This window comes from Oryctolagus cuniculus, chromosome 7, assembly GCF_051225735.1.
Source record: "Oryctolagus cuniculus isolate XC-2025 breed Fujian yellow rabbit chromosome 7, ASM5122573v1, whole genome shotgun sequence".
In the NCBI taxonomy this organism is placed as follows: Eukaryota; Metazoa; Chordata; class Mammalia; order Lagomorpha; family Leporidae; genus Oryctolagus; species Oryctolagus cuniculus.
The window spans coordinates 7,014,087-7,040,162 of record NC_142873.1 but is presented as its reverse complement, the minus strand read 5'-3'; the positions used below and the strand labels follow the sequence as shown (position 1 = coordinate 7,040,162).

General features: G+C 43.3%; 1 long non-coding RNA gene across 4 annotated transcripts in view; it reads left to right on the top strand.

Moving 5' to 3' along the window:
* Positions 1–26,076, top strand: part of LOC149125274 (uncharacterized) — a 220,174-nt gene that overhangs the window by 71,902 nt on the left and 122,196 nt on the right. The window contains exon 4 of one of the 4 annotated variants that reach the window (XR_016211363.1): positions 10,067–10,287. The exons of 2 other annotated variants lie outside the window; for them this stretch is intronic. This is a non-coding gene — a long non-coding RNA (uncharacterized LOC149125274). Of the gene's footprint in view, positions 1–10,066; positions 10,288–26,076 lie in introns of those variants that run through there. One more of the 4 variants, XR_016211361.1, reaches the window with a different exon arrangement.

Here is a 26,076-nt window from a genome sequence, read left to right as displayed (position 1 = left end):
AGATGGCCAATGTCTGGAGCAGTCTCTCTGCAATTTTCTACATGAGTGAGAACAGAGCCCAGGACATCCATCACAGTCAGAGCTCCTCAGCACGCCACCGTTCGCTGCCTCTCTTGTCCCCTCGGCGCTTAGCTTCCTCCCTCTCTGAAAAGCAAGGTGTGTTGCTGTGTAGCAGACTTCGCCTGCTCCTTTGATGTTATGCAACTTGGTTTCCTTGTGCTGGCGTTTTTTTAGAGTCCTGTGCTGCATGGCATCTGGGTATCACTGCTTCTTCCTCTGGCTGGATTTCAGTGCACAGAATGCGGGCTGACCCACGTAGCAAACACTGATGGTGCCAGACTATATTGCTATGTGAATGAAGGCTTAGGAATCCTTAATTGGGGCTGAAACAGCCACCTGCTTGGGCTCGCACCTCTTCTTGGAGATACCTGCATTTTCAGAACTTCTGGGCGGGAAGTTACTTTACACCCTGAGAGGGAGACATTTCCGGGGCTGCTCCTCCCTGGGGGAGGCATTTGGGGCCCTTCAGTGTTACCCCACGACTGATTGTTGCCTGTCACCTGGTGGGGGTTGATAGTGCAGGGAGACATGGCAAGCCTTCTTTCTGGCTCCCTCATCTCGATCATGGTGGCTTTGATAGTAAGGCTGCTTGCAAGTAGGAGAGCTTTAGCATATTGTCTGAGACATACCCTTTCTAGAGTCTCTCTTTGGCTCTAGGCATTTGGGATCACATCCTGTCCTCAGTTCTGATAAAAGCAGGAAGAGGACACATACACAGCCCCTTTCTGTCCATTCCTGAGAGGAGAGGTATGGGAACACTGAGGCTGCACTTCAGCACAGAAAGCAAACTACTTGTCTGAAACTGACTGTTCGGGATCTCTCTCTTTCAGTCGTTGGTTCATTAGCACATCCCTCTCTGTCTCCCTGTTCTTATTTTTCAGTTTCTGGCAGGTTAATCAGGAGGCTGTAGTTAAATCATCCATTGTCAGTGGGGCACCGGCCACCCTCGGATGCGCAGCTCCGCATGAGGGCTCTCTGGCGACACTGGTTACTTTCCACCCGGGTTGCCGTATCCTGGCGCGCGGCAGCTGCTGGTTACCATGTACGCCTCCCTTTGGTTTTGTTCTCAGAATGTCACAGTGACCAGCTTGCAGGTGGCATCCTGCTATAGAAACTGGCACAGATTTTCAACCACTCTGCTGCCTGGACTTATTTTTCCCTTATTTGTGGACAATGGCAGTCGCTTTAATCTCTTTTTTCCTCACCCTCCTTTCCCCTTGCTCTGGGCTCCTTCTAAATCCCTTAGGCTCAGCAATCAGAGACACAGCCTCTCACTGCAAGGCTAATCCCAGGATGTCTGGGTCTCCTTGGACCCAGATTCTGCCATGGGCAGCTGAGGTCCCACGAGCCTTGCTGACTTTGTCCTCACTGTGTCCTGAGCTCATGTCCTCTCCCCACTTTTTTCTACCTCATACCAAACACAGACATTATTTTCAGTCTTTCTCCTTGGCTGAATCTGCTGAATGTAAAAATCAGACAACTTCTCCAATGTCAGACCTTGGCTTATCACACTCTGGGGACCACCAGCCTCTGACCAGTCCCTTCGTTCCTACCTTTCCCGGGCAGTTGGTCAGGAACAAGCTCATTTCACATTGAAATAAATGAGTTTTGCAGGTGCTGCCAACAGCACCTGTTGTCTGCATTGGATGTGAGTACGGGCTGAAGTTGAGGAGACATGGTAGACTTCTGAGGGTCGTGATGCTGTGTGAGGAATGCATATGATTCTCTGGGAGAAATAGCCCAAACTTGACCTATTCTGAAAGTCTGGGATGAGCCCCTGCAGTCATGAGAGGAGGTGGCTTCTGCTGCAGAAGTGACTCTGTTGACAGGGTGAGGAGGAGACAGGCAGAGTGAACAAATTAGACCCTCCCATATTTAAAGGTTATGCTGACAGCCCCGTTTATGCAGTGTTTATCCAAGCACCCAAAGGCAATGACGAGGGTCAACACTTACTGGACTTTTTTTTTTTTTTTTTGTCCCAGGCAATGTTCTAAGTATTCTACATGTTTTGTGTCATTTAATCCTCATAGCCTTGCTACCGGAAAATGCCAGTGTTTTCTTCATCTGAGGAAATGAAGCTCTTGTCTAAAATTGTACAGCTGCTAAGTGTGGAATCTAAAGCCTGACCTCCATCTGATTTCAGACGTTACTTGGAATCTTCGCTAATTCCATTGGATGACCAGACTTCTCTCTCAGTGTCTTTCATACTGCTAGCATACGGCAGCTGTGCTATAAATATTTGCTCAAGAAAAAATACGAGCAATTAAATCTCACGAGGAGGGAGTGAGGACACAGGATGTTGTTATGGATGACATTGGGTTCTTAGGCCTGCAGGCTCCGCTGGGTGGGGTGCTACTACTGGGGCCTTTACAGGAGGCTGTGGAAGGGATCAAGATTCCCCCCACCTGACCCATGTCCCACAGGGTCAGAATCTCAGACTAGAACTTAGATTCTGTCTTTCAGCCACCTGAACTCCCTCTTGTTATCCCTTAGCCACGCCATGCACAATCACCTCTCCACACATTGGCTCTTATCTCCGTTGCATGGAAGGCACTGCTCTCTTTTGCTCACAGAGTGAACTTTAATCATTGTAAGGATCACCATTTCTCTGTCAACTTCTGAAATAACTGTCCTTTGACATTCCAGTTTATATCTACCTTTAACCATCTGCAGTATAACTATTTGTTTGTCATTGGTTTTCCTAACTCAACAGTGAGCTGTTTGCAGTCAGAGTCATGTTTTGTTGACCTATGTATTCACAATACCAGGAACACCTATAATACCAAGCATAGTGCTAAATGCATAGTGGGTGCTAATTAGTACGTGTTACACTGAATTGGATTTTCTGTTTGCCGCACTTCTAGTGTTCCAAATACTCAGTGGGGGTGAACGGGGGCTCAGGGCAAGAATAATTGCAAGGAATGGGCTGTCTGTACCTCTCATGGGAACTGGCCACCAGCCACATGTTCCTTGGGACAGTCAATTTGATTTAAAGGTACAGGACCGAGGAAGAGTATGCCATGAACTTGACTAAATGATTCTCTTAACCAGTGTCAGTCCATTGAACTGTCCCTTCAATTTTAACTGTTCGATCAGCCAAACAGCTTACTCAGCTTTTCAGAGGCCTCTTCCTTGATCTGGAAACACTGGCAGCGTTCCGACCTCCAATCCGACTTTAAGCCTGTTATAGATAATGCATTTTCTCTGGATTAGGTGACACATCTTGGTTGTATCGGAGAAACATCAGTTATGTCTATGTCTTGGCTGGTGTTGGGAGCAAGAATTGGGAGTGTGCCAGTTTTCACCTCACTGCTAACAGACTCCTTAATTAACCTGCTAAATCTAGTGTACGATTCACTGTTGTTTTAGAAATGAAAGGCATAAAATGCACACTTTTTCTTCCACTACACATTTTTATTTGTTCAGGTTATTAGAGAGTCAAATTCTCTTGGGTTGTGCAGGAAACCTTCTCAAAAGAAGCACAGAGTTAAGAAACATCCAATGGAGCTTGGTTTCTTTGACAAGACGTGCTCTTGTCGCATTTACCCTTGATAATTGAGTTCTCCTAGCCCTAATATTTAGACACATCAACTCACTCAATCTAATGCGTCTCCTTTTCTTGTAATGTCTCCATTCTTACAAACTACTATTTGTAAGATAAAAGACTCCCTTTGGGGAGTTTTTCTTTTATGGAAGCCTGTGCAATGAGACTGGATCCTGTGTTTTTTCATGCTTCTTGGGCTATGCATATGTATGCCTCCTGTTTGTCATGTCTGAACTAAATTTTCTACCTGTGTTTTTACTTCATGCTTTGCACACAGTAGTCTAAATTGCTATTCTTTGGGAGACAAAGTCAAGGAGGTTGTGTGCGATTTCCATGATGAAATGCAGATTTCCCATTGAACCTAATCAACCTGCATTTCAGAAGGTTGACAAGGCAGATACTTAAAGAATTCAGTTGGTTGAATTTATGGTACTGAAAAGAGTCCATTCCAAGAATAGTCTCTGATTCTAAAGCTATAGAATTTTTATTTGATTGTGTATTAAATTACATTTCCACTCAAGTCCTTGCCTCTCAATTTTGTGTCCCTCAAAGAGAGACAAACTTGTTGACAGTCACTTTGGTCTCTGTAACATTCTGTCCCAGACTGAAAAGACCTACAGCCTTTATTCATGCTTCCATCAGAAGATATTTATACTAGTTGATATGTCTGAGATTTTTGCATGAAAAAGCGTGACTTCTTGTCAGGGAGAAGAAATAGCGTACTTTGAGTTACTAGTCATGTGCCTGGGATATGCTATCTTTTAACGTGTGCTAAATCATTTTCCTGCAGTTCTGTGGAGTTGGTGCTGTTATTGCCCTTACACAAATAAGAGACTGTGGACTTAGACTTCCGAGCTGTCTTCCCCAAAACACGCAAATAAATGGAGGAGCTGGCATTCAAACGGAAGCTTGGCTCTTGCCAAAACAGTTACTCTTTCTTCTTCCTATGGAACTCTTCCTTAAAATCCTTGTTAGTATTGGCAGGCCAGCAGCACTCAGAATATCAATAGTGACAAAGCTCCCTTGCTTATCTGATGTGGAACCTCAGAATCCCTCTCAACACAGCAGCTAAGTGTCAAGTATTGGCCAATTACTGCTAGAGAGCAAACTGAATGTTAATTGCCATTCCTGTCTCTTAAGTTGACCCCAAAGCCTGCAAATGTGGATTTTACTCCTAGACCATAAGGATAGTAACACTAACCCACCCTTCGTGAGCAGTAGTTCTAATGAAGAGGGGCTACTAATGTGGAGACTGAAGGTAAGAAGCCCCACTGACCTGGAGAAGCAAGGCCAGTCACTGTCAGTGTCAAAGACACAACCAAGTGACACATAAAAAATCATCTTGTTTGTTATCAGCCGGTTTCTGTCATTCAGCAGGACTGAACTTCAGGCAGGAGGTTCATTAACCTTGGAACTTATCCCATGAGGGTTTAGCAACCAGATTTCTCTCCCAGTCTAATCCACAAGTTACTTTAAATATAATCTGTGATACATAACTTACTGGTTCATACATGATTACATGCTTAGCCTCATGTACTTTGTCCATGCTTTTTTTTTTTTGATTTATTTATTTATTTGAAAGGCAGAGTTACAGAGAAAGGGGGAGACATACAGAGAAAGAAAACAAGATCTTTCATCTGTTGGTTCACTCCCCAGATGGCTGCAATGGCCAGGGCCAGGCCAAGCCAAAACTAGGAGCCAGGAGCTTCATCTGAGTCTCCAATGTGCGTGCAGGAGCCCAAGTACCTCATCCGTCTTCTGCTGCTTTCCCAGGTGCATTAGCAGGGAGCTGGATCAGAAGTGCGGTAGCCAGGACTCAAACCAAGCGGTTGCTCACATCAGTATCCCAGGTGACCGCTTAATCTGCTGTGCCACAACTCTACCCCTACAAGTTCTTATTTTGCCTCTCACTGCTGGAGCCCTTTACTTGGTTCCTGAGAACCAAGTTGAGTGTAGGTTTTGCTTGCAGATAAAGCTCTTCGAGGCTTCGTGTGCAGAATTGATCCTTCCTGTGCCTCAGTGGCCTTGCTGTGCCTTGTTCTGTGGCATTGTATAATCCTAAGAAATCTGTCTTCTAAGAAGGTTTTTATCCCCGCCCTGACATCCCTTTTGGCTAGAGCATCACCCTTGGAAGAGTCTTAAACAGAAGTGGTGGTTGACATCTCTGAAGTCTGTACCCCTGAGCACATTTGACATGCGATTCTTATTTTTCCTCTGCTTTTGAATGTAACAGGCCTTGAGTAACATTTCTTTCTCCCACATTTTTTTTCTGCAATAGGAGGCTATGCCTCTAGTCTTTCATTTTCCTTGCTGGTTCCCGGGTTCAGTTGAGTATTCAGTAGTTCAACTTCTGTCCTCAGTCCATTCCTTTCCTTCTCTACCAAGATATGGAAGGCTAGCAGAATTAGGAGCTTCAGAACATACATGGAAAATAGAATTATAAAAGAGATTTTCTCTGGCGCAAACAATTTTGAAATCCATGTATAACAAGAGGTTATCCAATAATACAGAAATTCATATTATGAAAAAAAAATCAAGCATAGGTTTCAAAATTCTTGTTCACCAAAAATAAACATATTTTAATCTGATTTTCCATAAACTCTTTGAAATACCCTTAAATTTATTGGATAAGTGATATCTGTCCTGTCTGTTTTATGGGTCTGGCCAAAAGAAGAATGATACTCAAATATTTAACCATCAGCACAACACAGCTACCAACCAACCAAAAGAGAGAGGATAACTGTAAGGAAGGCATATGGGCACGTTGGTGTATGTTGGCGCTGAACATCCTCCCAACATCAGACATTAGCTTTTCAGACATTTATGTTTCTATATATATTTTTCTGTAGGCACTCTCACAGCAAGACATAAAAAGTCAGTGAGCTCTCATCAATAAGATCGTCTATTGTTCAAGTAAAAACTGTCTGAACTCTGAGCTGGTAAATCTCACCCAGCAATTAGTGTGGCGGCAGACTCACATCTAAATCAGGCCAGGACTTGCTCTTTTATTGTCTTCCGCATGCCCCTGTTAGTAAATTTTCTCTTAGAGTCCAAATTTCACAAATTTTGTGCATGTGCCAAAGACGGTAGCCCCACTATAATGTGATGGTGCTGGCTTGCACAGGCTCACAGGAGTTTGGTGTGCACATTTCTTCCCACCTCTGGGTCCAGGGACATGACATTGGAAATCTGAAATGATCCATGGGAGAGTACTCATAGCACAGAGATTGACAGATGCTACAGTTGAGATTTCTAATTTTTTCCCAGTAGTTTGTTAAAATAACCAACACAATGCTACACCCTAACTCTCATAGCCAACTCACCTTGAAAGTCACCCCAATAATTCTGTAAGTATTCTAGGCTGCTCTTTACTTTTAGACTGGTCTAACTTATTAGAAAGCCTTCGTATAGCTATGTTGACTTTCAAGGAGTGGTCCGCCCATTGCTGACAGGGTAGGCTGTCTTTAGCTTTAAAAAGAGCAGTTTCTGGGACTCACTTAGACTCTTCTTGATTCAGCTCTTCTTATCTTGCTCTGTGGAATTTCTTTGGACTGGAGCAACTCTTTTGCACCTAGAACAAATAGGCCATTCTCACTCCTTTTCTAATCCCCTCTTTTTGGGCTCTTTGATCCAGAAGCATTTGTTTTTCCCTTTTATATCTATTGTCCTCCAAGATTTTATTCTCACTTTCAGATGACTTTAGACAGTCCTCTAAAACCTCCCAAAGAAAGCTTTTCTTTCTTTTAAAGAAAAATTGCGCTTACAGTTTCTAACAATGTATATTTTTAAAACAAATTCAGTTCCTTTTCTGAGAAAAGTCGATTCCTTGGGACTGTTCTAGGCAACATATTTTTTTTCTGTTTTTTAAAATTTTATTTTTTTGAAAGGCAAAGTGACAGAGAAAGTGTGTGTGTGTGTGTGTGTGAGAGAGAGAGAGAGAGAGAGGGAGGGAGGGAGGAAGGGAGGGAGGGAGGGAGAGAGAATGAGAGAATGAACCTTTGAAATGCTGGTTCAGTCACCAAGGGGTCTTAACATCCAGCAGGGGCTGGTCCTGGCTGGGCTGGAGCCAGGAGCTGGAAACACCACCCAGGCCTCACACACGGATGACGGGGAATCAGGTACTTGGGGGCATCTTCTGCTGATTTCCCAGGTTCCTTAGCAGGGAGCTGGACTGGAAGCAGGACAGCTTGGTCTCAAACCAGCACTCTGATATGGGATGCCAGCGTTGGTGGCTAACCTGCTGTCACAACTCTGGGCCCCCAGACAACGTATCTCTTGAGGTTTTGAGCTTATTATAATAACCACCAAGATCTTTTTCAATTCCTCAACCTAAGAAGATACCTTGTCTTTCTAAAAATAAAGGTACTACCCTTTAAAAATCGTCCCCTGATAAAATCTACCACCTTATTGCGAGTGGAGACAAAGTCTGGGTCCTGAAGCTGAGGCCAAAACCTTCGTCATTAATTGATCTGGAGCCAACCCTATCTCATGACACAAAGGATGGCCATTGGGGAACTCATGAGTGTGCTGAATAATCTAGAAGGCTTGCTTCTCCCCACTTCTCACTCTTGGAACTTCATGCGATTCAAATTAATGAACAGAGCTAATTTCAGCAGTGCACTTCCCTCTCTTTTCCCCTATTCTTCTTTCAAGTTTAAGCTCACTGATCACCTCCAGGAAGATTTCTCTGCCCTCGGACTTTCTTAGCAGGGTATCTGATTTTTCCTCTGTACGTTGTCCACTCTCTTATTACACTTGTATTCCTTCTTTCATTCTTCTACATATTTGGAAGTGGTTCTTGTGCCAGGATACCTCTTATTCCTTTTCATATCCTCAGGACTTAGGACAACATCTATTGCATAGTTGAACTTCACAACACTTGGCTAATGATAGAATGCAACATTTGTTCTAGGATTTATTCAGTTTCAAAAATGAAAAAAAAAAAAAAAACTTGAAAAGCGTCATGGAAAACCAGTCATTGGATGTTCCATTTAAAAACTCTTGCTCCTGTAGTCTGACTTAGTGGTAGAGCAAACTGAAGGTACTTATGTAATGAGATGGATTTTTTAGTTTTCTTATTCCTCTCTAATGGGCCCCAAATCTACTTTAAGTTTCACAAGTAAGGGTGTGATGGTAGAAAGATGCAGAGTATCTCGCTTGAGTGGCCCAGTGACAGCCTAATTGGCTGGCATACTCATGTTTTATAGCCTAATGAAATGGGCCAGAATCTGAAGTCAGAAACTCTGGGTTTCTACTCTTAGCTGTGCCAATTAACATCTATGTGCCCTAAGGCAGGTATTTAAACTTGGTGAGCCTCTGCTTCCTTATCCATAAAATGAGCTTAATAATACCATATCCAGGAGTTGATTTGAGGTTCGTATTGGAAGCCTTGTAAACATTTATTCCCCAGAAATCAGCGTATTTATGTGGGTAATTATTGCTGGAGTCAGCTAGAGTTTACTGTGGACCTGGACCCACTGAGCAGCAGAGAAACGCAGTGTAATTATGAACCAGCTGCCATTTGTCCTATGACATTTCAGGATATTCATCTTTCTCATCACAAGAAGATTTAGCCTGGAAATGGCTATGCTTCATGGCTCATCCAGAAGCGAGGGCTTCGCTGTTTTTTCTTTTTTGAAAGTTTGAACTGATACAATTCCACCAGCTTCTGTGCTTCGAAGTCAGACCACATAGGCTTTCTTCCTCCTTCCAGTCCCCCTCTCAAAGAAAATACTTCAATCTCTTTTTTGTGATTGTGTAACTCAGAAACGTCTGAAGCTATAAGCTTCAAACTTGGCAGTGCTCTCGTCCTTACTAAGAAGGAAAAATCAAGGGAAATTTGAAGGAGAAACTTTGCTGTGTATTTTTTTTTCTCATGGGGTTGTTATTTACATGTTTTCACTCTCCTTGCTAATAATATCATTGTATTGCTTAAGGAATTTTCAATATCACTGTCCTATTGCATATGAGATAGACAGACATAGTCTACTAATCAGGGTTGGTGGGTAAAGCTTATTCTAGTCCTATAAATAAGAAGCGGTTTGCATCTTCTCTTACAGTAAATCTTACCATTTGCACCCAGTTCTAATAGTGAAGTCACACTGTGATAAATAAAAGAGATCAATTTCTTTGTGAAGAGACTAGTTTCTGTCCAAAATTCTCCTTACTAGAAACCTAAATTAAATCCCAATTTCAGAGCTTCTTTTACCTAAACAACTTATTTTTGTTAAAACACAAATGGTAGTTATTAACCATGCAACCCTCTGAATGAATTAAGAATCTGAAAAGAGTGTGGAAGAGTTGGAGGAAGTTATATACATAGTCAGGGTATATAAAACCAGCAAAAACAGGAGGCTCAGAAAATGGGAGAGAGTAAGTGAAGCAGCGACTCTAACTAATCCATCTCGTGAGGAAGAGGGGACAAGCCTACCTGCAACTCACTTTCATGGCATGGAATTTCAGAGGTTGCCTGCACAAACACGGAACGGAGAGGAGGAGCGAGCGTCTCAGTGGGGACAGGGAGTGGAGCGCCGTGGGAGTGAGAGGTAAGCAGCAGAGTGTTCACATCCGGGGTTGTGCCCAGGAGAGACGGGCGTGTGAGGTGTGCTGTGCCTGGCAGCTGCGGCTTCCTACAGAGTGATGTCTAGTGTGCTGTGACAGCTGCCAGTCAGCAGCCAGATCCCCACGTGGCAGACACAGGACAGAGGACTCTCAGATGGTAACCTAACCCTCACAGTCCTCTTTCCTTACATCTCCTCTTCAGGACTGAGTCACAATGTTGGTACCTAAAAGGACAGGAGAAAGATAAAAAAAATCAAATACAGTGTTATACAAAAGTTATAAATCTTGAGGCCCTTAATCGTATGGCTATTAACCCTTTGATGAATAGTTTGCAAAAATGCTCTCGCATTCTTTTGGTTGTTCCTTCTCTCTGTTGATCGATTTCTTGGCTGTGGAGAAACTTCTTAGTTTCATAGAATCCCATTTGTAAAGTTTGTTCCCTGTGCTTTTGGGACCTTATTCAAAGAACTTTGCCTACGCCCATGTCTTGGAGTGCTTCCTTGATGTTTTCTTTTCCAGTGATTTCATTGTTTCTAGAATTATATTTAGGCTTTAGATCCACTTGAGTTGAATTTTTATGGAGTGAAAGGTGGGGATCCAGGGTCAGTCTACGACGTGTGGCTGCCTGGTTTTCCCACCTCTTTTTTTTTTTTTTATTTTTTTGACAGGCAGAGTGGACAGTGAGAGAGAGAGACAGAGAGAAAGGTCTTCCTTTGCCGTTGGTTCACCCTCCAATGGCCGCTGTGGCCTGCACACTGCGCTGATCCGAAGGCAGGAGCCAGGTGCTTCTCCTGGTCTCCCATGGGGTGCAGGGCCCAAGCATTTGGGCTATCCTCCACTGCACTCCCAGGCCACAGCAGAGAGCTGGCCTGGAAGAGGGGAAACCGGGACAGAATCCAGCGCCCCTACCGGGACTAGAACCCGGTGTGCCAGCGCTGCAAGGCAGAGGATTAGCCTAGTGAGCCGCGGTGCCGGCGCCCACCTCTCTTGACTGAAGAGGCTGTCTTCTCTCCAGTGCATGGTTTTGGTGCCTTTGGCAAGCATCAGTTGGCTGTAAATACATACATTGATTTCTGGTAGCCCGATTGAAAATGGACAGAAGATCCAGCTAAATACTTCTTAACACAGGAATTTCAAATGGCCACCATGGTTTTGAAGCGATGTTCAACATGATTAGCTGTCAGGAGAAAGAAAATCAAAACTACAATGAGATATTATCTTAGCCCAGCCCAAACGGCTATTCTCATGTAGCCATCCTTCTTCTCATGTAGCCATCCTCCCTCTCATGTAGCCATCCTCCCTCTCATGTAGCCATCCTTCCTCTCGTGTGGCCATCCTCCCTCTCATGTAGCCATCCTCCCTCTCATGTAGCCATCTTTCCTCTCATGTAGCCATCCTCCCTCTCATGTAGCCATCCTTCCTCTCGTGTAGCCATCCTCCCTCTCGTGTAGCCATCCTCCCTCTCATGTAGCCATCCTCCCTCTCATGTAGCCATCTTTCCTCTCATGTAGCCATCCTCCCTCTCATGTAGCCATCCTTCCTCTCGTGTAGCCATCCTCCCTCTCGTGTAGCCATCCTCCCTCTCGTGTAGCCATCCTCCCTCTCATGTAGCCATCTTTCCTCATTTCATGATCTGTGTCTTGAATTCCATGTTGTCTAGAACTACTATTTCCACCCTTATTTTCCCTTTGTGTTTGCTTTTCCCTGGTGTGTGTTTAATTCTCAAACTTTCCAAATCTTTAGGCTTGGATGTATCTCTTACATATAGCATACCCCTGTGACCTATTTTGAAAGCCATTTCCACTTAATAAAGATTTACTTTTATTAAAAAATTTGTAGGAGCAGTCATTGTGACACAGCAGGTTAAGCTGCCACTGTAATGCTGGCATCCCGTACTGAGAGCTGGTTTCAGTCCCAGCTGCTCCACTTCCCATCCATGTTCCTGCTAATGCAATTGGGGAAGAAGCAGAAGATGGCTCAAGTCCTTGAGACTGTGCCACACATGGAGGGCACCCACCTGGAGTTCCTGGCTTCAGCCAGGTCCAACTCTGACAGTTGAGCCATAATGGGGCTGAAACAGTGGATGAGAGATCTCTTTCTCTCTCTGTCTTTCCCTTGCTCTCTGTCACTCTGCTTTTCAAAAACAAACGCTTTAAAATAATAAAAAATAAAACAAACTATAGAATATGTTTCATTAAGAGTTAACCTGAAGGGCCGGCGCTGTGGCATAGCAGGTAAACTGCCATCATGCAGTGCCGGCATCCCATATGGGTGCCACTTTGAGTCCTGGCTGCTCCACTTCCGATCCAGCTCTCTGCTATGGCCTGGGAAAGCAGTAGAAGATGGCCCAAGTCCATGGGCCCCTGCACCCACATGGGAAACCCGGAAAAAGCTCCTGGCTCCTGCTTTCAGATCGGTGTGGCTCTGTCCATTGCGGCTAATTGGGGAGTGAACCAGCGGATGGAAGACCTCTCTCTCTTTCTCTCTCTCTCTCTCTGCCTCTCCTTCTCTCTCTCTGTAACCCTGACTCTCAAATAAATAAATGAATAAATATTTAAAAAAAAGAGTTAACCTGAATGTAAACTGCAGACTTTATTTAATAGTGTACCAATATTGGGCCATTGTTTGTAACAAATGTGTCACACTAATACAAGATGGTTATAATATGGGAAGTTGAAAGGAGGGGTTAGGGGAATATTAGGGAATTCTGTACTTTTGTCCAGTTTTTTTCTATAAATGTAAAACTATTCAAAAAGCAAGTTCTTTAATTTTTTTAAAAAAATTATTATTATTAAAAAGACAAATAGGAGGTGGTGCTGTGGTGCAGCAGGTTAAGCTACCACTTGGGAAACCTGCATCCTGTATCTGAACGCCTAGAATTCAGTCCTGCCTCTGCTTCTGATCCAGTTTCCTGTTAATGCACCTCTGAGACAGCAGATGATGGCCCAAGTACCTGGATCCTTGCCACCACCTTGGGAGACCCAGTTGGAGTTTCTGACTTCTACTTGGCCTAGCTCCAGCTATTGCACACATTAGAGGAGTGAATTAGTAGAAGGACATGTTCTCTCTCTCTCTCTCTCTCTCTCTCTCTCTCCCTCTTTCAATTGAATGAATCAATAAATGACAAAATATAACAAATTCCAGTGAGGATATGGCTTAAAGGCAACCCTATACACTTGGTGGCAACATAAATTAGTATAGCCACTATGGAGAGCAACATGAAGTTCCTTAAAAAATGTAAAACTAGATCTCCTGTATGACCCAGCTGTCCTGTTTCTGGGTATATATACAAAGGAAATACAGTCAGCCCATCAAAGAGATACCTGCACTCCGTTGTTCGCTGCTGCACTATTCATGATAACTAATATATGGAAGCAATTGATATGCCTATCAACAGATGAATGGATAATGTGGTATATAGACAGCAAGAGAGATTATTCATCCATAGAAATGAATGACATCCTATCATTTTCAGAAGAATGGATGGAGGGCATTTGTTAAGTGGCATAACTCAGACACAGAAAGACCAACACTGCATCTTCTTCCTAATATATTTTTTCTCTGAAAAAAGGCAGGGCAATTTGCATGTAGAATGGTGATTTCTAGTGATTGAGTGGAGTTGAGGGGCAAGAGGATAAGGCAGAGGTTGGAAGACAGATATCAAAGTGTAGTCAGGTGAAATGAATCGTTTCTAGTGCTCTGTGGAACAATGGGGGAACTAGAGCTCACAAGGACCTACAAAATATTCAGTGACTGCTTGGAAGGGAGGAGTTCAGATGCTCTGAATATGGGGTGGTGATGGGGAGATGGAGATGATGAGTGTCCTGAGTTGATCAATTCATATTGTGTACTCACACTTTTACTGAATCACATTGTACTCCAGAGACATGTGCCTTTATTGTATGTTTAATATTTTTCTAAAGAACATGTGATTTAAAAATTCTGGAACGTTACTTGTGGGGAACTCATTGCTGGAAAGCAGCATTAGGCAGTGGGCTACAAGAAACTTGCTCAAATTGCCTTAGTACACAGAAAATGCTTCTTGAAAGGGAGCACATGGCAATAGAGAAGACGATGTCCTCCTGGGAATCTGAGAACATCCCTTACTTGTGTTCCCAAATAGTGCTGAACACTCAACTCTTCTTTGTTGCCCCCTCAGGAGCAGCAGTCTGTAGATCTACACCCTGACACCATGTGTAAGACTCTGCTTGTCTCCTTGTGGGCTCCTCTTGGAGAATTTTCTCATTTCTCCTCCCTTTGGAAATGCGAAGTGGCTAAGAGCATATATTCTGGAGTTAAACTCTCTGCTTTCAAACACTGATGCTATTTCTTACTAGATGTGCAGGATACCTAACGTCTACATGCCTCTATGTCTACCTCTGTGAAACAGGGACAGTAATGGTATCTACCTCATTGGTTGTTTTGTTAATGACTTCATATACTTGAAGTCCTCATTAAGAATAGGTTCTGCCAATTCCCTTTACCTCATTATAACTCTGGAGAAAATACTGGATATCTTAGATAGTTATACTATTGAACTTTTATTATATAGATTTTTTATTTCTTAATGACATATGTATTTATTTGAAAATCAAAGTTCCAAAGAGAGAGGGAGAGACAGAGAAACAATCTTACATTTGCTGGCCCACTCCCCAAGATGACCACAAGGGCCAGGGATGGACCAGGCTGAAGCCAGGAACCAAGAACTCTCCCATGTGGGTGGCAGGGGCTCAAACACCTGGGCCATCCTCTGCTATCTCTCCCGGGCCATCAGCAGGCTGCTGGATTGGAAGTGGAGCAGCCGGGATACAACTGGCACCCATAAGGGATGCCAGTATAGCAGGTGGTGGTTTTACCCACCATACCACAATGCTGGCCCCTGGAGTTTTTCTTAACGATCAGATGGTTGATGGCTAGCATATAAACTGACCACACTTGAACCAGATTTCTGTGTCATCCAATCAGTGGCAAAGCTTTCTTTATGAAATAACCTAGGGCTCTTTCTGTCAAGAGAAGGTTGTTAGGAGGGATGGCAAGTGTGGCGGCTTCCTTGACTGACAAGCCCACGTTCAGAGGAATTAGTGTAAAGAGAATGCCTTATCTAATTAGCTAAATCCATCTATCATGCTGCTATTAAAATCTCTGACCCTTCTTTCTTTCTCATTTAACTCATGTAATTACTTCAATTACACATTTCTTCAATTATTATAATTAAGTATTTTTCATTAAAGACATTCTTGTGTGGTCCGACTTAGTGAGACGCGAGATGATTTCTAAGGTCTCGTTCTGTCTTGCTATTCAATTATGACATCTTTACAATGATTGCTGTTAGCTTTGAGAGTGGGCACTCTGTATTTCTTGTTTACTGCTGTTTTTCTAGCATTAGAATAGTGGTTGGCATGTGATCAATGCTCAGTAAGCATTAGTTGAATAAATGACTTAAAAAATAAGAGAGACTTAGAAGAGAGGTCAGATACAGAGTGACAACCAAGCATAGAATTTTCAGGTCTTCCTCCAGTGTTCAGTGTCTAATGTCCTCTTATCTTAACATGGAAAAGAATCCATTAATCATTTTTTATTGGCACATTTTTCTTGCTGGACCACGGTAAAGCCTCTAAAGACCAAGCAATGAGCTGAGTCAACGCCTGAATAGGCAGGGCTAGGGGGAGGTGCTCATGCCGGAAGTTGAACTGGCATATTGTTGATAGCTAGAAAAACTAGCCCCACCGCCGCTATACGGTTGCCATGGATACTATCTTGGGTGCAGTGCGGTGTCATTCCACAGTGGCAGGAATCATGCAGAGCTGAGCTCAAATCTAGGCCTGCTCTTCATTGCTGTATGTCCTTGAACAATTTATTCAAACTCTCCAGAGCCTTGGTTTCCTCATTTTAAAGTGTGTGGATGGCAGAAATGGCTTGAGGGTGATAATAATAATAATGGTTGCCAGATAGTAACCCTTTTTCGCTTAACTAATCAAAGTTTTGCGTATTTAATCCTTCTTAATTATGTTGTGAAGGAGGTGTATTGTTGCTATTTAACAGGTGAAAAAACAGAGGCACAGAGGGGCTAACTAAGTTGTCAAAGATTATACAACTAGTAAGAGGTAGAACGAAGATTGGAACCCAGCTTAAATCGTCTACTGTGGCCAAAGATGAGGTACATCAAATGCCAGGCATGTAACAGGCATTTAATAAGTGGGTCTGTTAAGATTGCTTTCCAATACATGGGTCCCCCAGGATTTCTCCTTCTCATTATTTCTCCCCTTGTCAAAGAGCTGTTAAGACCTTCCTTGTCACTCTGCCCACATGCTCACACACATGAACCTCAGAGACCTTGTAAATGAAGGAAGACACACAGTGGCTGCTCTGCAGTTAACGTCAGGGAAGCAGAGTCCCTTTCCTTGATTCGAGCATGATACAGGAGTCAATATGTGTCTCTTTTTAAAAAAAGATTTATTTGAAAGCCAGAGCCTTTCAGAGAGGCAGAGGCAGAGTGAGAGAGAGGGGTTGTCCAACCATTGGTTCACTCCCCAGATGGCCATAATGGCCAGAGCTGTGCCAATCCGAAGCCAGGAGCCAGGAGCTTCTTCCAGGTCTCTCATGCAGCTGCAGGGACCCGAGGACTTGGGCCATCTTCCATTGCTTTCCCAGGCCATAGCAGGGAGCTGGATGGGAAGTGGAGCAACCAGGACTTGAGCCAGTGCACATATGGGATGCTGGCACCATAGGCAGCGGCTTTACCCACTATACCACAGTGCTGGCCCCAACATGTGTCTTACCGTGATGTGCTCACATCTCCAACATTCGGATAACCACAGACAAGGTGGGTGCCTCCCCCCAAGTAAACACAGAGGAGTAGGGCATTAGAACTTCTCTCCTGCTCACCAATGTGCGTCAGCACAGCCTTTCCCGGGGCTCTGAGCTACAGATATGAGAGATTCTATATAAAACCAAAGTTGATTCTGTCCTCTGGATCAAGGAAATGATCACACCCTGGAGGGCTGAAACTATTATACAAGAAGAAAGAGGAGAAGAAGGTAAATGCTGAGATAGGGAATAATTACTGCCAAAGGTGAAGGCGATTGACTGGGAGTGTGATACCCGTATAATTGAGGCAAAGTGAATATAAAAATCTTGCTTGTTTCTAGCGTGTGCATTCAGAGGTCCTTGGCGACTGGCGTGTACAGCAGGTGGGGTGCTTAAATGTCTGCTTCTCTTGTATCTTTGCTTTTATAATCTACTTTTACAAGGCCTATTTAAGGAGTCCACTTTACTGCTGGCAGGGGATTGGAGAACCGTAAAGCTATATTTAAAAAATAATTCCAGTTATCTCAAATTTCTTATGGCATTCCTTGAGTATTAACTCTGCAGACAAAGGTAATGTTCAACTCTCTCTTGACCTTAAAAGGGATTTCTGATAATGGTTGAGTTTCCCAACAGAAACTCAAATGCTGCAGAGAGTGGGAGGGGAGATCAAAGAAGCTGACCTATCAGATCTGCATGTATGTATCTCTTGGTTCAGTGGATTCTGTCTTTTGTTAGAAGCTGGACTCTTTTTCCCTAGGAACCTATTTCAGATTAGCCTCTCGACTCTGGGGAGCACTGCATCCAGCCAACCAGTTTATTGGACAAATAAATAAAGGGCAAGGCAGGATGAGGGGAGGAAATTCTGTTTAAGGTCTTGGTCTCCCCGACTCCCCTCACTTTCTGAGTTGTCGGTGTCATTTCCATGCGAGCTCCAGGCCCAGTGTGGATGTGATATGGCTTGTCAAGGGGCCAGGCTGCTCCACTGGGAGTTTAGAGCTCCAACTGGTCCTCCCTTCCCCTTTTTCCTTTTTCCCCTCTTCCTGCTCTTTTCCCTTTCCTTCCTCCTCCTCCTCTGCTTTCTCTCCCTCCTCTCCAGTCTCCTCCTCCTCCTCATCTGTCTCTCCCTCCTCCTCCATCTTCTCCTCCTTCTCCTCCTATGCCCTCTTGTTTGTACTTTGTTTTTGCCCATTCTACTTCCTTCACTTTATTTTTCCCATTACTTTGCTTCCTTCCCCCTTATTCCAAACCTAACGCATCTTCCGTAATTTTGTTCTAAGTATCTCCTCCTTCTTCCTCTACCAAATTTCTCCAAAGGAATATTGCTTGTTTACCACTGTTCTACAACAACTTTCATCTTTAATGGTCATGAAACCCTCAGGGGACAGCAGTGGAGGTGAAAATCTCTGTTCCTCAATTTACAGATGGGTGGGCAGGAGGTGGGAAATAGAGCACAAAAGACTTGCCCCAGGGCATCGGGCAAATTAGCCTGGACACAGTGCAGCCTGCTTCTCTCTGTATGGCTCTGTTGGTCTCCCTCAATGGGAGATCATTTTGTCAGCTGTTGGAACATTTATACAGAAGTTTTGAGTTAATTTATTGGTTGCTTTTTGTTCCCATCCCCTATAAATCTGTAATTATTTGCTTTGTGAAGGCAAACATAAATGCTGTGAAAGGCCTTTCATAGGTGCTTACCTACTCACCCTGTTCAAACACACAAAAGGAGTGGAGCAGAGACAGCACTGGTGAGAGTAACCAGCTTAAGGAAGGCTTTGATTCTGAGAGCAGTAGAGAATCTTAGGTAGAGCCAGGTGAAATATTTGAGTACCAGCCAGCAAAGGAAGAAAGAAACGGGAACCCCAGACCTTGGTCGAACTGCCTTGAAATGTGCAATGGCCAGAATTGGTGAAGGCAGAAGCACAGCCCATACTTGAAGCCCTAGCTGTAGAAATTACTACCTGCAAATAGCCTCCACCTCTCAATTCATGTAGAGATTGCAGCAGCCACGGAGAGCACTTGTTCAAGGCCACACCTTCCGGAAGTGACCTACCCCTAGTGGCTGGAGGTGGGAGGAGAAAGACCCCACCACGTAAGGCCAACACAGGTGTATTCTGTTGGATCTTTCAGCTTTAGAGCTCCCTATCGGATTGACTGAGGCTGGTTTTGGATTTGTATTGCAGCTCAACTTTTCCCATTACCCAACCTGTTTCTTCTCCCTCCCCCAGGGCACTTCCCTAATAAGTATCTTCCACACTAAATTCTATCTAGGTCCACTTTCTGGAGAAATCAAGCAGTGCCACTTGGTGCCAGGAATAGTCCAAGAAAGCAGGTGTTAAGATGGAAGTCTGGCACTATATAGCTTACTACTCAACTGGCAATGAGGACCCCATCACTAACAGAGCACAGATGTTCCCTGGCACAGGTAGACATTCAGTCATTACAACTTTCACCAGGTTGGGTGATATGCCAATAGAAAGGCATGAGCTAACTGATTATGCCTCAAGTGTTTGAGAAATATGGGATAAATCTTAAGAACAATGGAAATGAGAGGCTGTTGCTAAGTTCAACTGATGTACTTTGTTAAGTGTCAGCAAACCAAGATCATGGGCCCAATTCTACCCAGTGCATGCTTTTATAAATAAAGTTTGATTGGAACACAGCTATCTACATTCTCTTTATATTGTTTATAGCTACTTTTGTACTAAAAAGGTAACTTGAATAGTTATGATAGAGACATTATGTCCTTAAAGCCCAAAATGTTATTACATGATCATATAAAGAAAGTTTGCTGACCTCCACTAAAGAAAAATGTAGTAAAAATTTTGGAATGATTATTAAGCAATTGCAAAACCACATGTAGAACCCAGAAGACCTTTCTGGCCGATGGAAAAAGGTTCTCCTCTCATGCAGCATGAGAGTATAAAAGGCTATGGAGCTAAACCAGGACTTAACAGGGAAGAAATTAAACTCCAAGGAAAGTTGAACTCCCAACTAAGACAGGTCTGGCACGCTAAGGTCATGATTCTGGTTGGAAAACAGAAGACATTGACACATAGGATAGGACATCTAGGATGATGCTTCCAATAATCTTGAGTTTGAAGATTCCTCTGAAAACCTTGAGCTATAGAAGTGGCTCACCTAACTCTAATAAAAACTATCACATACCTTTTCCTACCTGAAGAAAATGCATAGATTTCTCCTCTAATGAACAACATGGGCTCCCCTTCAGTATCTGTCCCAGCTCCCCTCTGGCAACTAGACCTGTATCCTGCAGCCAGAGTATACAGGGCCAGAGAAGGAAGGAAAGAGCCTGCACCTAAACAAGTTAGAAGACTTAGCCAGCATGTACTGGCAGGAGCTGCGGAGTACATGTGGGAGTGGATTCTGACAGTACTTGATCAAGGGACTAAAATATATCACAGGACAAGGGAGATTTTTATTGAATTAGGAGTACAGCCTGTCCTGTGTATTTTTAGGTTCTTTGTCCACGGATTCAACTGACTAAGGTTAAAAATGCCTGGAAACAAAATGTATCTGTACTGAAATGTATAGGTTCCTCTTTTCTTGTCTTTATTCCATAAACACAACAGTATAATGACCATTTGCATAGCATTTACACTGTATGAGACATTATAAGTAATCTAGAGATGATTTTAGTATACAGTAGAATATAAGTTACATGTCGATAATATGTTATTTCATAGAAGGGGCTCCAATTTGGTACCTGCAGGAGATCCTAGACCAATCCTTTATGGATTGCAAGGGATAAATGTGTTTTCCAGGATACAGGATTTCATACTGTGTCAAAGATCCCAGAAATATGGCAAACTGATTACAAAGATGTTTTGTAAGCATGGAAAGTAATAGCCAGCACTGAGATGTTGAGGTGGATTCATTCTGAGAGGAGGAGCGTGGTGGGGGCAAGAGGCACAGAGTCACGACACAGACCCTGGGAGTCGGGTGAAAGCAGGCCTGAGATGAGCAGCCCGCAGACTTGTTTATTTCAGTTGGTACAGCAGCTTAAATAGCCAAGGCAGACAATCTGGTTAAGGGGCGGTTTATGCTCTAGCCAATCACAGCCTGTTGCCAGGCAGTATCCAAAGCCATCCAATCACAGCCTGTTGCCAGGCAGGCTCCCTTTGCCATGTGGGTTTCGAAGCCATTTCTGAGTAACTGACTCTTGCTTACCAGCGGCCATCTTGGCATGGCCCTCTCATTCCACCACACTGAGAAAGCAAGATGTGGCAGAATTTCCATGGATGAAGGAGATTAATAAAGGACACAAAAGTGAATACACTATGTAGAGCCAAAGGCCCAATGTTGTGATTATGTGCCACAGGAAAACTCAAAGGAGATATAACTTATAAACCTCATCAGAAAAGCTCTAATGACAGGATCATCAGCATCAAAAAATCTAGTGATGGACGAGGGATAATGGTAGGAGAAACCCTCACATAATACTAATAGCACTAGAAAATTGGAGCTCCAAAATGGTTGAGGATAGGTGGCTGCACTTACCAGTCAGGTGGATGTATTGAAATGTCAGCCTAGATGATGTGATCTGCAGAGAGTTATGAATGGTTAACAGACCTTGGCATCCTTAGGGGCTAAACATGTGTGTACCCACAAGGGTGTTATTCAACCTGTATCATCAAAGGAGATCAAGGGTAGACCCTCAGGAGGCTGGGCCAGTCATCCCAACAAAAATCAAGGTTCTTTGCCCTTTTTCTGGTCCTGAGACAGTTTTTGGATCGATAGCCCATTAAGTGAACAGGAGAAAAGGACTGTTAGAGGAAAGACTGTAATATGATGGCAAAGAGCACAGTGTGTTCCAGTCTTCCCTAAAGTGATGTGTATCAAGGTACTCAGGGACATAGTGAAAGGGGGCTATCTAACTATTTCAAGGACTGTCATAACTTTGGGTAACATTGGTACCTGAAGCATGAAGCATATTTTGTAGTCCCTCTATTAAGATAGACATATATGGGACTAGTTTAAAAAGTTATAACAAATGGGTTCATTGGGTTTGTGTACACCCTGAAGTGATTTCTCTAGTTCCCTGAAGTTTAAATGAGCAAAAAATACTTGATGATTAATGCAACCACTATATTTGGGTTCTTGGTTCTTTAGCCTCTAGGGTAAAACTATCTATTATTGTGGGATTAGTCAAGTGTAAGTGCTTAACTTCCCTACTCTTGGGCCTGATATTAAATAAAAATGCAGAGTTTTCAAGGGGTGGGGGGAAGAATAGAAACTAGTGCTAGAGGAATCACGAATGTCAATCCCAATCGTATCTTCATTTGAGTTGCCACTCAGATCCCTGTAGAGAAACTAGACTAATCCTGCCCCCAACTCAAGCAACTTCTAACTCCTATTGCTTCTTCTATGCCAGAAGAGGAATCTTTTACCAAAGAAGATTAACATGGAATGTTAATGAAAACATGGAATGTGGCACTGATTTGGCAAGTGTGTGATTTCCTGACCCTGTTGGAAAAAAGGATTAGAAACAGTTTGTATTCCCATAGACTGGACAACTTTATATATTTGAGTTATCCCTTCCACCCCTCCCCCAACTCAGGGCTATGTTAATTCTTCCATCTTCTGTCATAATATAGTCCAAAGAGGTTTGGGTCATTTGCATATCCCAAGGAACATCACATTGACAGACTAATTCAAAAAGTTATGCTAATTAGATTGAGTAAATAAGAGTGACTAGCATGCTTTAGGCCTTGGTAAGATACAAACTCTCAAGAGGGCAGAAGATAAACTATATGAAGATTCAGGGGCATGTAACATCAGCAGAAATTGTAGAAGTCCAGTGAGTGGGGCATTCTAGAACACCATTGCCAAAATAAATACAAAATATGGCATCTTACTCCTCCCCCCACAAAGAAGAAAGCATAAGGCCTGTGGACCTTTGGGGCCATGGGAGCAGCTTATTTCCCACTTGAGAATACCACTTTATCACGTATTTCAGGTGATATGAAAGGCTGCCAGGTTTGAATGCACCTCACAACAGAAAAAGAGCTCTTCAGCAGGTCTGGGCTATGAGATAGACAGCCTGCCACTTGGGTCATGTAATACAACAGACATTATGGTATTAGGTATAAGCAATGAGAAAAGATGTTACGTGAGGCTAAGGCAAGTTGCAGTTGGAGAACCATAAGTTGTCTTGGGGTTCTAGAGCAGAGCCATGCTGTCCACAGTGAAGAAGTATGCTGCCTGGCATGTTTCTGGGACCTGATAGATACAGAAAAGAGGCAGAGGTCATACAGCTCTAGGCTATCATGCATCTAGAACTTCTAAACAGGGTCTGTATTTGGTCAGGTTTACTATATTCTAAGGTTGGGGCAGGTCCAGCAAAACGTCATTCTAACATGGAGTTGCATGCTGTACATCTGAGATACAGTACAAGAAGGTAGAGGTCATGAGCATGCACTGTGAATAGGCAGCCCGAATCTATGTTACCTACTGCTTTCTCACCAGTGCCCCCTCTCAGTTCATGCCTATGTCTAGTGGGACCACCTTATATGGAAGGGGAAATAATTTAACTTGGCTTAAGTATGGGCCAGATATTCATATGGGTATTTGCTGAAAATTAATAACAGCTGCACTATATATGGTCACAAAGGGATGGATTTGAAAGACTGTGGCAAGAGAAATCTTCCCACTAGGCATAGCTTCTGGCTAAGCACATTCATATACTTGGTATTGATGGAAAAGGAGCTAAAAATTAGAATTTATATGAATTCATGGGTAATGGAAAATGGCCTCGTTGACTAATTAGGAGTCTGAAAAAATATATTTGAAGACTGAATTTATTTTATTTATTTATTTTTTATTTTTATTTTTTGACAGGCAGAGTGGACAGTGAGAGAGACAGAGAGAAAGGTCTTCCTTTGCTATTGGTTCACCCTCCAATGGCTGCCGCGGCCGGCTCACTACAGCCGGCGCACCATGCTGATCCGATGGCAGGAGCCAGGTACTTACCCTGGTCTCCCATGGGGTTCAGGGCCCAAGCACTTGGGCCATCCTCCACTGCACTCCCGGGCCACAGCAGAGAGCTGGCCTGGAAGAGGGGCAACCGGGACAGAATCTGGCGCCCCGACCGGGACTAGAACCCTGTGTGCCGGCGCCACAAGGCGGAGGATTAGCCTAGTGAGCCAAAGACTGAATTTAAGGAAGTGTAGAATTGAGTCATATGGGTCAACAAGTGAGAGTGGACACAAAATGTGAAGATCTCTGTGTCATATGCCCATTAGAGAGACCTATCATAAAAGAGACTCTAAAGAACCAAGTAGACAAAGTAACTTGGCCAGTTGATGGCAATCAGCCTCTATCATTGCTATCTTGGTGCTGACCCAGTGGTCACACAATGAAGTGATCCTGGTAGCAGAGATGAAGGTCACACATGGGCCCAGAAATCTGTGTATGGGCTCCTACTTTTCAAGGCTGATTTAGATACTGCCTCCATTGAATATCCAAACTGCCAACAGAGGAGACCAATGCTTAGCCCCCAATGTGGCACATTCCTTGAAAAGACCAACTGGACACTTGGTGGCAAACGAACTACATTGGGCTCATTCCGTCCTCGAAGGGGAGTTGTTTCTTTACACAGAAAAAGATGTACATTCTAGGGATCGATTTTCCTTTCCAGGCTTTCAGCCAACACCACTGTCAGAGGGCTTGCAGTGTTTGACCTGCTGGAATAGATTCCTATGTAACATCACAACAGTCCAGGGGATCCATTTTACAGTAATCAAGCCCTTCATTTGCTGTTCTGTCCCTATCAGAATGCATGAATCTGGGAACCAAGGAGGAAGCAAAAGTTATCATCCCTCCTAATGACTCACTCTAATTGTCCTAAATGGGAAACACTTTGATCCAGCAATATAATAAGAATCTCAGTGAACTGTAAATTGTGGGTATCACTTGGAAACTTGAAGTTGCTTGTCCAGCTACCAACAGGCAAGAAGGGGCATGATCTTGGTGGTGGTGGTGGTGGTGGTGGTGGTGGGGAAAATTGGCCCTGAAACAAGAAGTATTGTTGCTGTTACTCAAGAAATCTTTTTGGCTTTCAGGTTATCTGTTTGGGTACCTCTGGGTAACAACTTGTGATAGAAAATGGATGAGTACATAAAACTCAACTTGAAAAGGTCAGGCAACCAGGGTTTCACACCAGTCGGGGTTTAGGATTCATGTCAAACCACCAGGCAAACCACTGGGCAGAGGACTTGGGTGAGGGTAAAGGGAATCTAGAATGGATAATATAGCATGAGATGATTAGTATTTGGCTCTGAGATCAACTGCAATTTATCCCAATAGCCAGGGCCAAGAGTAGTAAGGCAGCAAAGTGTCTAGGGTGAAATTTTGGGGACACTCTAACTCCCAAGGCCATTCATTTGCTGACCCTGTATTTGTACAATCTTGAGGGTGAATACTTCCTTAAGAATAAGTCATCTACAATCCGTCAGGAAGACAAAACATTCATAAACATGTTAACAACAGTTATAAATGTCTATGAACCTAACAATGGAGTGCCCCAAATACATGAAACTTACAGAACTGAATTTTATTATGGATGATCCCTGACTAATGGTGGTTCAACTTATGATTTTTCAACTTTACAGTGGTTTCATTAGAAACCATACACTGATTTTTGACCTTTTCCCATCTAGCAATAAGCAGTATGATTTTCCCTTGTAATCCTGAGATGCAGCAGTTAACAGCAGCTCCCAGTCGACCATGCAGTCATGAGGGCAAACACTGTGTTGTGAAGCTCTGACACCCATTAGTTTAGGTGTGGTAGATGTGTTTGTGACTAATGATCTTTCCAACTTCCAGTAGGTTTTCTGGGTGTAACATCATTGGAACTTGAGTACCTATATCTCACTTTCAGTAATGAACAGAAAAATTAGGCATAAGATCAACAAGGAAACAAAACACTTGAACAAGATTATGTACCAACTGAACTAACTGATATTGTTAGAATACTTCACTAAGACATTATTGTCAAGTGCATACTGAAATCTCTCCAGGACAGATCGTATGTTAAGGGATAAAATAAGTAGGTTTTAACAAGGATGTAAATAAAACAAAGTATATTC